Source organism: Schistocerca gregaria, chromosome 5 (assembly GCF_023897955.1).
Source record: "Schistocerca gregaria isolate iqSchGreg1 chromosome 5, iqSchGreg1.2, whole genome shotgun sequence".
In the NCBI taxonomy this organism is placed as follows: domain Eukaryota; kingdom Metazoa; phylum Arthropoda; class Insecta; order Orthoptera; family Acrididae; genus Schistocerca; species Schistocerca gregaria.
In genome coordinates, this window is record NC_064924.1 from 324,554,617 (window position 1) to 324,568,805 (window position 14,189).

Sequence of the window (14,189 nt, forward strand, 5' to 3'; positions counted from 1 at the left end):
TCCTTTGTAATATTTGTGTATGAATAGCTCTGTCAGATGTTCGTTTTCCACATTTGTGTGTGTGTGTGTGTGTGTGTGTGTGTGTGTGTGTGTGTGTGTGTGTGTGTGTGTGTGTGTGTGTGGGAGGGAGGGGGGGGGGTGGAAAATTATTGAATAAAATAATGTATGACTATATGTATTGCTACTCTCTTACCAAGAAATTTGTCTGAATTTGGTAACTGAGGAACCATCAATAGAATGAAAGTGTAAACGTTGTGAGGACTAGCGAGTTCAGAATTTGTAAATTAAGAACTAGTGTAACGTCTATCAAGGGTGACTGAAGGAAGTGAAACCACCCACACATTAAATTTTGCAACCACGATGAAACTATTGAGCAGAATGTGCAGCATTGCGCATGAGTGAACAGATGGCTCAAGTGGTATAATTGTTGTATGAGTAATTAATGTAGAAGATTTTCCGGTTAGCCGTTCGGTCTAGCGCACTGCTTTCCGAGCGGGAAGGCGTGCCGGTTGCCGGCACGAATCGGCCCGGCGGATTAGTGTCGAGGTCCGGTGTGCCACCCAGTCTGTGGATGGTTTTTAAGTCAGTTTTCCAGTTGCCTCGGCGAATGCGGATTGGGTCCCCTTATTCCGCCTCAGTTACACTACGTTGGCGACTGCTGCGCAAACACTTTCTCTACGTACACGTACACCATAATTACTCTACCACGCCGACATGGGGGTTACATTCGTCTGGTTTTAGACCCACCCGGAGTGGGTCCACTGGTGGCCGAAGCGCACAGTAACCCTGCATTCGGTGTGGGGCGGCATTGGGGTGAGTGGACTGCTACAGCCATGTGTGAGGTTGTGTAACACTGCCGACTACGGCTGGAGTGATACACCTCCGTCGTTTCTGAGCCCCCTTTTCCATACAATACAATACAGTTAATGTAGATGTTATCTAGACCACTTCCCATCTCTCTTTCTCCTTATCATTTCTCTCAGCGTGATCGAAGGTTATAAGAAATTCTCATTTGTGAAATCACAGCATCTTATGTTTAGTGTGTCATGCACTGCATAAATTTTTGTCCTGGTTGCATAGGTGATGCGACGTGTCAACCTGAGGGTGAGCTACCTCCTTCCATGACTAATTCATTTCTTCATGTTAATATGCTAATTTGGCAACTATTTAAGTCATGCTTGTTATATTAAATTGACTCACAGGGATAGGTGGGTAGTTACATGACCCATCCACAACTTCACTTCATCTGCTCCTTCTAATTTCCTGTAGATTCAAATGAATACATGCATGTTTTTATCAACCTCAGTTGCATTCTAGTCAGTTGGTTCATCTTAAGCTGGAGGGACAAGTTTAAGCAGGAAGAAGAGATTCCTGTCACAGCAGCGGCTTGACAGCTACAGCCAACATACATTGCGATGTGATGCTTCGGTAGGCTCTGAAATGACATTATCAGTGGGCCATCCTGGTAGTACAATGTAATCGTGCCTGTTCATACATGACCCTCGGTAAAAATGTAAAGATTGCAAATGCTTGCTTTTGAGCTCAGATATATAAGGCTTTTCAGAGGACGCCATCCAGCTGAAGAAAACACAAATGCATTTTTTCGCTAATTAGGTGCATTCCTGTAGTACTGGCTTGAAAACGTTTTCATTGGACTACATCTTTCTATACTGCTTGCGAAACTGAGGTCACTTTGGACTATGCTGTGTGCTTTGATTTGTGCATGGTGGAAAGCACAGTGTTGCACCAAGATTGGGGCACTTGTTTCTATGTGCGTGAAACCGCTGCTCATTTCCATAGGCGCGAGACGAACAGCATTATTAAACTTTCCACTGGACAGAAGCTTTGGAGCTAGACCTCCGATTGGTGGAGGAATGTGCACAGAACTACAACTTTCGACTCTGGTATGGAGAAACTTAGGAGTTTGGTAGTTCACAACGTAGTACACAGTTCAGTTGTCTTGGGCCTTGACTTCTGTAACTAAACACTTTTCATACTCTATGTGGACTTGAAAACATTTCTTCTTAATTAGCTGCAAAGATACAAGGGCGTCAGAGAAGAAGGACTTATGATCTGTCTTAACTGGTGTTTGGGACTAACAAGGTTGCAACAACGCTTGTAGCATTTTCAGCATCCAACACACAATTGGTACGATATGAGACTCGTCCAGAAATTAAAGAACGTTTTGGCGTGAATAAATAAAGACGAAAGATAAAAAACAAAACTTAATCTACAAGGTAACAGTACCTTATTCGATCTCCCAGTGTAGACGCCATAGCTGTCAAAGTATTTATTGTAAAGTGAAACCAATTGTTACGTTCCCATGTTGTAACCCTCTACCACGAAGTATTTGAGACACCATGCCACTGCTTGTCTGAGGTCTTCATCGTTGGCGAGTGATTTGATTTCCACCCTTAAACTTCTTCACGTCTGAGGATAAGTGAACATCACTTCGTGTCAAGCCAGGGCTGTAAGGGGCTGTCCAAAAATTTCCCACTTAAGACGGTGAGTTTGTTGCTTAGTACGTGCTAATGCATGAGGCCGCGCTTTAATTATAAAGCAAAAACAATCTGGCCGACACCATTCCACATCTCCTACTTTATTTACTGTTTATCGTATGGCAAAAACAGCAAACACTGTCAAGTAGATAAAGTTTAATTTTACGTGTATCACATCTCTTACGAGTACGATAGGTGGAATGTTTTCAGCAAAGATGTCATTGGTTCATGACAATGCGTGGCCCCATGCATCAACATGAACAAACCAAGAACTTGAGCAGCTTAAGTGAAAAATTATTGGACATTTTCCTTACAGTCTTGACTTAGCTCCAAGTGACATTCACTTATTCTTGAACATGAAAAAATTTTGCTTGGAAAACAATTTTTAAACGACGTGGATCTCAAACAGGCAGTTAGAACTTGGCTCTAATTTTTGTCTGTAGAAGAGTAAAACATGAGAAAGGAAAAACAGATCTCATGTGACAGCTATGGCAGCTACGGTGAAAAACACTGCAAGCTGTTGTCATATTGTAAGTAATATTTTGTGTTGATATCTTTCATCTTTGGTTATGTCCAAATTTTCTTTAGTTTATGGACTACCCTAGTATAGTTGCGGCTTGGGGATTCGAACTTTGTGTGAACTTAATGAGTGTCAGATTAAGGGTTATAATCAGTGTAAAATAAGCACTCCCCGCAAGTAAATGTTTGGATGGGTCACCACTGATCTGTTGAGCAAAGTATGATGTCTGGGACAACATCATGGTCAGATGAAGCCCTCCCGGATAGCTGCGCAGTATAACGAGCTGCTTCCCGATTGGGAAAACGTGTCGGTCACCGGCACGAAGCCCCACGGCGGATAATAGTCGAGGTCCGCTGTGCCGCAAGGTTTTCCATCTACCTCGGCGAATGTTGGCTGCTTCCCCTTATTGCGCCTCAGTTACACTATGTGGGTGGTTGCTGCACAAACACTGTCTCCATGTACGCGTACACCTTAATTACTCTACCACGCATACAGGGGTCAGCTGGGGTCAGACAGGTCTGGTAGGAGATTTTCCAGGGGTGGAGATTCCACTGGGAGCCGTACCGCACAATAACCGTGGGTGCTGTGTGGGGTGGTGGTGGGGTGGATGGACTGCTGGCCTGTTGTGGGGCTGTGAACTACTGAGGGCTACAGTGGACAATGCCTCTACGTCGTTTCTAGGTCCCTGGTTTAAATACACAATACGCAATTGCCAGACACGTGTAACGACTCTTGGAGCTAGCAATTGGTGGTAAATTCTACCGTTTCCTTTCAAATCATCCATTTGCTCACCCTCACTAGCCATCCTTATATAGTGTTAATTAACTTCGTCAAAGTTTGTATGAAGTGTAACCTCATTACTACATTACAATGCATGATATTACGTTAAGGTACCCTGTTGATCTTATAGAAGCATGTAAAGAGAAAGTTTACTGATGTTACAATGTCACTGGACACTGAATTTAATTTAATATTCTTAAACTCTATCGCATTTGATTAGGTATTGTAAATGTGGAAGTAATGGCTTGTGAACTCAGTTATTTGTGACTGTTGTGATATCGTTTAAATAATGATCTGTCTATTAAAAATTTGTTACGAAATTCAGTAACATTTTATTTTGCTCTTCTGATTTGCATTAATATACAATTTTTGCTGCAGTGGTTACCGGTTTTGGCCTGACACATCCGTTCTTAAACCACCTAACTTTTTTAACCATAATGAGTGCGTCAGCGAAAATCCAGTAACCACTTAATAAAATTATAGATTAATTCAACAAAGACAAATAAAATAAAACAATTATCTAATTTACTCAGAACTAAACTATTTCTGGATTATTAACAAGACTTCATGTTACTGTGTGATGCTAGTAATCTTACACTTGGCAGTGTTGCAAGTCAAGAGGTAGAGGGTAATGAACATCCACTCACTTACGCATCATGAGAACTCAACAACGCAGAGAGGAACTAGCCTACAACAGGAATGGAGATTTTGAACCTAATATGAGGTGTAACATACTTCTGCTGCTACTTGTAAGCGAAAGAGTCTAATGGATCATACAGCCCTGAACTTGTTGTTTGGTAGAATCAGGCATTGCGAACTTAAAATGGGCGAATTTGATTTACAAATAACCTGTAAACCCAGTAAGAAACATGGTAAGGTTGACGATCTTAGAAGGAAGATCAGAGCAGTATGGGCAGCAGGTTATAGTGTTGCAGAATGACAAAGACCGTAAGCTGCTGACACAGATTGAAAACAGATTGAAATGAAGTTACGGTTTGTGGTACTTGATGGTTTATTGTGGAAGAACAAAAATCCTGGGCTGGTTGCTTAATTCGCTAACTGAAATAGTAGCACAGACAATGATGGATAATTTGTTTTGTGTTCCAGAAAATATAATTATGAATCGCGGCACCAACTTCATTTTGGTGTTCATAGTTCATTTGTGCCATTTCCAGCATATTCGCAGCCCAAGAACAAGTCAACTACATCAACAGACTGTTGGATGGATGGAGAGTGTACATCTAACAGTAGGGTAAAAATACGCTAAGCCACCGTGCGAACAGCCATCACGAGAATTGGAGTGCTTTATTGCTGGATGTCGTCACTTTTTATAGTTCCAGAATTCAGAAAAGCATACGACTATCACCATATGAGATGGTATATCGACTAAAATGCTATCATCATTTGAAATAAACAAACCTAAGGAGTCGAAAAACTGTAGGCCAGTACAATTCCGCAAATACGAATCAAAAAGCCATTACTAAGGCCACGGGACGTCAAAAAGGAGTTGAGAAGCATAATTCTAAGCTACTGGAGTACCTTGCTGGTCGGCGGGTAATGCTGACCAGACAATTCAGCAGGATGTTGAAAGAAGAAAGAGAAACCGGCTGCAGTTCGGTGAACCACAAATTTAGTATAGTACAGGTCTGACTGGACACATTCGATACATGGTTGGCTGTGGAAAGGCCTTTACACAAAGATGTCAATAGTGCATGATATGGTCACATTGGGAGAATAAGGTTACATCAAGCCATTCCCAACCAAGTGCTTGGGCAAAAACCGGTTTACCTACCTTAGGCGTTGGAAAAACTGTCAGCTACGTCAGAGTTTATTACTCCTCCAGAACAGAAAACCCTATCTTTATTTCAATACATTGCGACAGTGAAGGTTGACATCGACAGAGCTGGTGTTCAGACGTTTTTTCCCATTGCTAGTAGCGAGCACCAGTTCTGGTACAAGAGCCTTACCGTTGAATGCAGATTATATCAAAACATGTATTACTGATTACGTCAGGAGGTGAAAACCACCCATTTTTCTCGGCAGGCGAATATTGTCGCTGCAAGCGAGATCAAATTATGACATGGCCGTTCTAGGGAATTCAGACTGTCACGGGGACTTATGAAGTATAATTATCCATAGCAGATGTAGGACTGGAAGAAAGGGCATGATATATCCTACAACCCTTTTTTCAGAAAGCGAGTCCACACTGTGTATATTCCATATAGGATTGTAAATTGTTAGGAGAACATGCGACCTAAGGATGCAGATATGTGAAGCTGCAAAATATATTGGTAAACAGCAGGACTTGTGACATTTCGGAGCCAACTTTTCGGCCCCTTCCAACTTTAACCATTCTGAACATGAAATGCCCGCTTCTGAACTTACCTGACGAACCTATAGATATGCAAAGTACCCAAAACCTGGTCATCCTGAACGGCACTTCAGATCGTAACGTTCTTACCTCTGTAGACGTCTTGATAAGAAGGGGCGTATTAACACGGAATGAATTCTTCAGCATGTGCAAAAATTTCGCAATAACAAACACCACAAAGTTCATGGTGATGGAGTATCCCTTCCTACGTTTGGTCTCATTTGTACACTCTACGTGTGTTTATGGTAGAAAACCTCCCACTCCCATGAACTCCCTGAACAACATACACCAGTCAAAAGCGTCACATTTACAAACAAGTAGTCGTTATGTGTACGTCATTGGTCTTTGCACATTGCATTGGGTAAGAGTAAGAGCAGTTGAAACTTCATGGGGAAGAAATGTACGATGACATATTAAGGGTTCCAAAGCGGTAGACTGGATATTTTAAGGACGGAGTACTGTTACGACAATATCATTCTAATCAGCGTCCGTAACCTGTTACCAGATGAACCAGAACGCCGCCTATGACGTTCTGCTGCAGAACCGGCAACGGTGCTAACATGACTGAAGCCTCCGTTCGAGCACTAAGTTAGCTCTGTTACCTGCTCCTTCTGCCTGGTGGCGGTGTAGGAACATTCACGACACAGCATAGTGTGCTGGAGTATCCGATATCAATGCTTGTGCCAGAAACCAGGAGAGAAATACATGAAGCCGCAAGTCGGAAGGGCAGCCTGCAAAAGAGAATACGACACCAAGCGGTAGCGCAGCCAGACACGGCTGTTTGACAGTGTACAGAAGTTAGAAAACGAAAAGACCAAACCATCGCATGTAAGGAACGAAGTGCTAAACGGAGACCTTTCGCCACAACGATGTCAATCGCCCAAGAGCAAAAAGGAACGAATCCGAATTGCGACCGGAAAGAAAGACCACATGTCGAGAGAGTTTGTTATTGAATAGTATGTAGTAAAGTGGTTATAGTAACCTACATTATCAGCTTCGAGTATAGGATTGTCCATTCGCTGGGCTGCCGTGCCTATATCGGCCTCGAAGAACGCTGTTGACTGGCGTATTCAAATGGTGAGACGACTGGCTCGCTCGTGCTGCAGCGAGGCTATGTCGCCGAACGACCATCAAGGACCACGTGGCATGGATCGCACCCTAACGGGCCTTGGCACCTTTTCGTTTCTGTGTCTACGAGACCAAAGACTACGTCCTGTCGTAACGGAGTCAGGTGGAACAGTGATGAATACCATCCGACCCGAACCACGCAGACTATACTGAGAAAACACTACGCCAGCGGTCGACATGCCGTAGGTCGCATCTAATTATGATTTTGCTGGGGCTACTGCTGGCTAACATCAAACGGTTCCAGGGAAGCCCATCTGGCGTCCTTAGTTCACAGTCCACACGTCGGAGCCTCCTGAATCATATCCCTGTGGGCTATCTCCACCTACCTTAAGACGCTCTCTATGCTTTTGTGGCCACCTGCATTGCCTGGTATCTTCATGCCAGAGGCTCTCTCCTGCTGCCGTGTGCTGAGCCCCGTAAGTACCTCTGTCACAGACGTGATAACTATTTGGGTTTCATTAATTCTGCTGAACAAGTTATTATTTTCACTTTGAAAATTGAAAAATGTTCTAAATGACACTAGCTGCATTTTTGAAGTACTGTGCAATAACGATCAACATGATCTGTATGGTGAACTCTGTCTTTCATCGGTGCTTTATGACTACAGTTACGACGTACCTCCGCAACATTATGTTATCAGTGTAACCGTTTATCCTTCTAAAACAGAAATATTTTATGACTTCGAAATCTAGTTCAAGGGTTCGCGGAGGTACGTTTTATCTATGCAACTAATTGAAGGCGGTTTGTTTATTGCCATATGCGTTTCCCTTCTTTTATCTGTGAAAAGTCTTAAGTGCTCTGCAATACATGTTTCCTTTTATACATATAATAAGCTTACTATGCTCAGTTACAACAAGTTGCTTTGTTACATTTTGTCGTGTTAATCTCTTGTTGTTTTTTTTAGGTTACAATCAACTTTTGTAGCACAAATTACGTGATGTGAAAATATAGTACGATGTTACTTACGATTTCCTGCCCTGTTACCTCAAAAGGTGGGAATTTAAGGAGATGGGACCTGGATAAACTGAAAGAACCAGAGGTTGTACAAGGTTTCAGGGAGAACATAAGGGAACAATTGACAGGAATGGCGCAAATAAATACAGTAGAAGAGAATGGGCAGCTTTGAGGGATGAAGTAGTGAAGGCAGCAGAGGATCAAGTATGTAAAAAGACGAGGGCTAGTAGAAATCATTGGGTAACAGAAGAAATATTGAATTTTCATTGATGAAAGGAGAAAATATAAAAATGCAATAAATGTAGCAGGCAAAAAGGAATACAAACGTCTCAAAAAAGAGATCGACAGGAACTGCAAAATGGCTAAGCAGGGATGGCTAGAGGACAAATGTAATGATGTAGAGGCTTACCTGAGGAGGGGTAAGATAGATACTTCCTACAGGAAAATTAAAGAGACCTTTGGAGATAAGAGAACCACTTGTATGAACATCAAGAGCTCAGATGGAAACCCAGTTCTAAGCAAAGAAGGGAAAGCAGAAAGGTGGAAGGAGTATATAGAGGGTCTATACCAGGGCGATGTACTTGACGACAATATTATGGAAATATAAGAGGATGTAGATGAAGATGAAATGGAAAATACGATACTGCATGAAGAGTTTGACAGAGCACTGAAAGACCTGAGTCGGAACAAGGCCCCCGGAGTATACAACATTCCATTGGAACTACTGACGGCATGGTAGAGCCAGTCCTGACAAAACTGTGCCATCTGGTGAGCAAGATGTATGATACAGGCGAAATACCCCCAGACTTCAAGAAGAGTATAATAATTACAATCCCAAAGAAAGCAAGTGTTGACAGATGTGGAAATTACCGACAATCAGTTTAATAAGCCACAGCTGCAAAATACTAACACGAATTCCTTACAGACGAATCGAAAAACTAGTAGAATCCGACCTAGGGGAAGATCAGTTTGGATTCCGTAGAAATACTGGAACATGTGAGGCAATACTGACCTTACGACTTATCTTAGAAGAAAGATTAAGGAAAGGCAAACCTACGTTTCTAGCATTTGTAGACTTAGAGAAAGATTTGACAATCTTGATTGGAATACACTCTTTCAAATTCTGAAGATGGCAGGGATAAAATACAGAGAGCGAAAGGCTATTTACAATCTGTACCTAAAAGCAGATGGCAGTAACAAGAGTCGAGGGGTATGAAAGGGAAGCAGTGGTTGGGAAGGGAGTCAGACAGGGTTGTAGCCTATCCCCGATGTTATTTAATCTGTATATTGAGCAAGCAGTAAAGGAAACAAATGAAAAATCCGGAGTAGGTATTAAAATCCATGGAGAAGAAATAAAAATTTTGAGGTTCGCCGATGACATTGTAATTCTGTCAGAGACAGCCAAGGACTTGGAAGAGCAGTTGAATGGAATGGACAGTGTCTTGAAAGGAGGATATAAGACGCACATCAACAAAAGCAAAACGAGGGTAATGGAACGTAGTCGGATTAAGCCGGGTGATGCTGAGGGAATTAGATTAGGAAATGGGACACTTAAAGTAGCAAAGGAGGTTTGCTATTTGGGGAGCAAAATAACTGCTGATGGTCGAAGTAGAGAGGATATAAAAGGTACACTGGCAATGGCAAGGAAAGCGTTTCTGAAGAAGAGAAATTTGTTAACATCGAGTATAGATTTAAGTGTCAGAAAGACATTTCTGAAAGTATTTGTATTGAGTGTAGCCATGTATGGAAGTTAAACATGGACGATAAATAGTTTAGACAAGAATAGAATAGAATCTTTCGTAATGTGGTGCTACAGAAGAATGCTGAAGATTAGATATGTAGATCACATATCTAATGAGGAAGTATTGAATAGGATTCGGGAAAAGAGAAGTTTATGACTCAACTTCACCAGAAGAAGGGATCGATTGGTAGGACATGTTCTGAGGCATCAAGGGATCACCAATTTATTATTGGAGGGCAGCGTAGAGGGTAAAAATCGTAGAGGGATACCAAGAGATGACTACAGTAAGCAGATTCAGAAGAATGTAGGTTGCAGTAGGCAGTGGGAGATGAAGAAGCTTGCACAGGATAGAGTAGCATGGAGAGCTGCATCAAACCAGTATCAGGACTGAAGACCACAACAAGAACAATACCTCATGTATGCAGTTCTGGAGATGTATTCGTCAGTTTTCATGCTCCAGCAGGATGATTTCCAGCGTTCTTTCACCAACATTTGAGTCAACACATTGCATATATTACTTACACTTTTAATTTTGTGATCAACGTACGTATGACATATATTTTCGCCGAGCGGTTCTAGGCGCTTTAGTCTGGAACCGCGCCACCGCTACGGTCGCCGATTCGAATCATGCCTCGGGCATGGATGTGTGTGATGTCCTTAGGTTAGTTAAGTTTAAGTTGTTCTAAGTTATAGGGGACAGATGACCTCAGATGTTAAGTCCCATAGTGCTCACAGCCATTTGAAACTTTTTTCTTTTTTTGACTAAAACCCTCAAACCAATCACATCCCAAAATTACTTCCAATTTGAAAAGAAATTTTACTTACAAGGAGATGGGCTTGCATTGGGATTCCTGGGAACACTGGCTAACATATTCATCAAGCACTGGAAGACACTATCTTTGATACAGTCATCACAAAGAAAGGATTTGAAATCGTTTACTGGTAGAGACGTGTGGATGACTTAATCTTTATGATAGATGAAACAACAGAATAAATTGTTAAACTTCATAAAGACATAATCAACATAATTAAAAATATTCAGTTCACTATGGAAAAAGGAAAACAAAGGCAAATGCATTTCTAGGAATTAACAATAAAGAGAGACAACAATTAACACACATTTGACATAATCAGAAAGCTAACAGCACATACAGAATTATACATACTTCATCCACTCACACGCGAAATCAAAAATTAGCAGCCCTATGAAACATGTTACACAGACTAAAGAACGTCCCACTCAGCAAAGAAACTATGAAAAAAGAATTACAAACAATGGAACCCATTGCCACAAACAATGGCTGCAATACCCATATAGTACAAAAACTCAGCCAAAATAAAAACACAACTAAATAAAAAAGAAAGCAGGCAGAGACCACAAACACCAAAGAACCCCACCGACACTACAGCACACACAGAAACAGAAAAAAGGAACACTCATGACATGACTAACAAAAAAAATGGTACAATCTAACATACAATCGTAAAGAAACACACAAACAGGAAACATATTAAAGAAACAGTGATTACACAAATACTTAATACTTACAGAAGAAGAAACACACTCCAATCACATTTTAACAACCAAACCAGATAAATACCAAGGAGCAGGTATTACCAGCTATAGTGCTAAGAATTTAGATCAGTATATCTTGGGATGACAGGTAGGAACTTCAAAACTAGAAGTTGGAAATGCGAAAATAGCCATTATGCCTTTACCGAGCAACTGGTAAAACGTGGACACAAATCATCCAACATGGAACCTGACATGACAATTATCACACTGACTAATCACAACAAGAAGCTCCTGACATTGCAAGAAAACTTTCACAAACAGGGAGCGATTGCAATGGAGAAGAAAATACTTTGTGATCAAATCCATATAAGCAATAACTCTCTGATCATGCTAACATGTAATCAGAATAAATACTTAAGAATCCTTTCTCCCCCTTTCTCTCTCTCTCTCTCTCTCTCTCTCTCTCTCTCTCTCTCTCTCTCTCTCTCTCTCTTTCAAACAGAAACATACACTCCCACACACGCACTCACACACACACACACACACACACACACACACACACACACACAACATTTCCATTAAAGAAACTCTCACTCTCAAGAAAAAATCGCACATCTATACACAGAAAAATATACACACACATACGCATGCCCGCACACACAAATTAAACATATCAAATCTTGCACAATACAAACAAAAACTGACAGGTAAACACACAACGACAGTTGCCAACACTACACACCGAAAACACATATGTTGTCCATAAAATGGAAAGTGGAACTGATGTGTGCGATGTGTTGAATCAAATGTGGGTGGAAGAACGCTGAAAATCTCCAGCACCGCACGAATGAGCTAATAGCTATGGAAATCGTAAGTTAGACTGAACGATAATTTCACGTCACGAAATTTGTGCTACAAAAGTTACGTCTAACCTAAAAGACAAGAGGAAAAGCACGACGAAATGTAACATAGAAACATATTGTAACTACCACATAATACGTTTATTATATGTATAAAAGAAACCTGTGTCACATGCCACTGAAGATGCTTCACAAATGGCGAAACGCTTATGGCAATAAACAAAGAGCCTTCAATTAGTTTCATACATGGAACATGCTTCCACGAATTTCAAGCAACTAAGGAATGTTGGAACACGTGAGGCAATACTGACCCTACGACTTATCTTAGAAGCTAGATTAAGGAAGCGCAAACCTACGTTTGTAGCATTTGTAGACTTAGATAAAGCTTTTGACAATGTTGACTGAAATACTCTCTTTCAAATTCTGAAGGTGGCAGGGGTAAAATATAGGGAGCGAAAGGCTATTTACAATTTGTACAGAAACCAGATGGCAGTTATAAGAGTCGAGGGACATGAAAGGGAAGCAGTGGTTGGGAAGGGAGTGAGACAGGGTTGTAGTCTCTCCCCGATGTTATTCAATCTGTATATTGAGCAAGCACTAAAATACAAAAGAAAAATTCGGAGTAGGTATTAAAATCCATGGAGAAGAAATAAAAACTTTGAGGTTCGCCGATGACATCGTAATTCTGTCAGAGACAGCAAAGGACTTGGAAGAGCAGTTGAACGGAATGGATAGTGTCTTGAAAGGAGGATATAAGATGAACATCATCAAAAGCAAAACGAGGATAATGGAATGTAGTCGAATTACGTCAGGTGATACTGAGGGAATTAGGTTAGGAAATGAGACACTTAAAGTAGTAAAGGAGTTTTGCTACTTGGAGAGCAAAATCACCGATGATGATCGAAGTAGAGAGGATATAAAATGTACACTGGCAATGGCAAGGAAAGCGTTTCTGAAGAAGAGAAATTTGTTAACATCGAGTATAGATTTAAGTGTCAGGAAGTCATTTCTGAAAGTATTTGTATGGAGTGTAGCCATGTATGGAAGTGAAACATGGGCGATAAATAGTTTAGACAAGAGTAGAATAGAATCTTTCGTAATGTGGTGCTACAGAAGAATGCTGAAGATTAGATATGTAGATCACATATCTAATGAGGAAGTATTGAATAGGATTCTGGAAAAGAGAAGTTTATGACACAACTTCACCAGAAGAAGGGATCGATTGGTAGGACATGTTCTGAGGCATCAAGGGATCACCAATTTATTATTGGAGGGCAGCGTAGAGGGTAAAAATCGTAGAGGGATACCAAGAGATGACTACAGTAAGCAGATTCAGAAGGATGTGGGTTGCAGTGGGTTCTGGGAGATGAAGCAGCTTGCACAGGATAGAGTAGCATGGAGAGCTGCATCAAACCCGTCTCAGGACTGAAGACCACAACAACAACAACAACAACTAGTAATGACGGGAAACAGACGAATATGGCTAGTTCAAGGGGTCTAAGCAAAACTTTCAATTCTGCAACTGACTGGATGTATCTCACTTTACCTCACGAAGACATATGTGCCGCTTAAGAAACGAAACAGTCTCAACTTTTGGCTCGTGATTTCGTTGCTACACTCATATTAAATTCTAACGCCCATCACACTGGTGAATAACTTAACTCAGTCAGTGGTATGAAATTTGCCGCCTAACCCCTATCAAAATCCAGCATCTGACTTCAAAAACAACCACAAACAACGCTGTGTTCTCAACAACACTGCCGTACATCCGTGCATACTTAAGTGTTGAGGGAAGCCAGATTCTCCTTGTGCCCGAAGTAT